Here is a 1,776-nt window from a genome sequence, read left to right on the forward strand (position 1 = left end):
TATTTGTGTTTCCTAGTCCTACTATTCTCACTGTCAATAGAAAATAATATCAGAGATTTCAACCTCTCATCATATGATATCCCCTCTCTCCCAGACACCATTCTAGTAACCCTTCTCTGAACTGTTTCCAACAACACAATGTCTTTCCTAGGGTAAGAAGTCTAACACTGTACACAGTATTCCAAATGTACCCTAACCAGTAACTAATATGTTGAAATTATAAACTCTTTAAACTAGTATTTAATATTTCTGTAGATACAACCTAAAATTCTATTTATCCTACCACTAGCAACAGCACACTGCTTGGATGGCTTTAGAGTCTGATCAACCATTATGCCAAGACCCCTTTTAATAATGACACTGTTAGGGTTATTCCAATTCATATTTCACTTATATTTTAAATTATGGTAACGTACATGCATTACTGTCAATTTATTATAATTAAAACCCATTTGCCATTTATTTTTCCCAATTCACTAAATGGTCTAAATTCTTTAATAAATCAGCAGTATCCTCTTTACAATTAGAAACACCTTATTATCAACTGCAAATGGAAATAATGCATTGACTCTTCCTTCATCTGTGTCATTGATATAAACCAAAAATAGGAATGATTCTAAGACTGAACCCTGGAGTAACCACTTGTGACATTAATTTCCTAACTCATTTCAGCTCATAAGAATAACTTAGCCATAAAATCCTGCTCCATTAATTCTGGAGCAATTGTTTTTTTTTAATGTACTTTGGGTAATTGTGTCACATTTAGTTAAAAATATAGTAAATACTGTGTGTAGTTTGAAAATAAAACAAGACACAACCATGAACAAAAACACCTAAAATTAAAATTTATCCAAAGATTTTACATACATATATATGAATAACAATTCAGCATCATGCTTCAAAACTGGAACTATCAAATGGACACGAGGTGTTATAAAAGAGGTATACTGCCTATCAATTTTTAGGAACACATATATGTGTAAAATATTTTTTTTAAAAATAAGCAAAACAGAAAATTATTCAAACAAAATAAAAATAATAAAAGAAAGATGGTGAAATCTTCTTGTATCTCACACATTACATGCATGCTAATATAGTGGAAGTTTTGAGGTATATATGGAGAGAAAAAGAGACATACACATTACCTATGAAACCGATATTAGGGATAGATAACATAGGTGAATTCCTAGGAAGCTAAATACTTGAGGGATTTAGTGTGAGAAAGGGCAAAACCTTAAATTATACCTATGGTGCTGGTTAATCTAGTGTTAGCCCTGGTTGTGCATGTGTGTACGAGATGAAATGAAATATGGGTAAGCAATGACACAGAGAAAGGAATAAAAATATTATATGACAGATGGGTACAGGCATACACACACATACACGCATAAACACACTGTTACTTGAAGTTACGTTTATATAATAATATTATAAATTGGTTTTCAATGATATTACACAAAATAATTTAAAGTTTTATATCAGTCACAAGGTAGTCTTCTGAAAATTATTTTGAAGGTTTTATACACATCCCAATCATGTATCACAGGTCACTTTTTATGCTATGTTTACATTTTATCCAGATATTATAATATGAAGACTTATTGTCATCAAGCTTTATGATACAGTTAACATTACAACCACTAAATTCAGCATAAATAATTTAATAGGCCACTTGCCCAAATCCAAGGTGGAAAATGATTCAAGTAATACTTATTTATGTAACAAAATTCAAAATTATAATCAGAACAATAGTTTGTTTGTTTTCTTCTTTTATGA

The sequence above is a fragment of the Tachypleus tridentatus genome, chromosome 10 (assembly GCF_004210375.1).
Source record: "Tachypleus tridentatus isolate NWPU-2018 chromosome 10, ASM421037v1, whole genome shotgun sequence".
Classification (NCBI taxonomy): domain Eukaryota; kingdom Metazoa; phylum Arthropoda; class Merostomata; order Xiphosura; family Limulidae; genus Tachypleus; species Tachypleus tridentatus.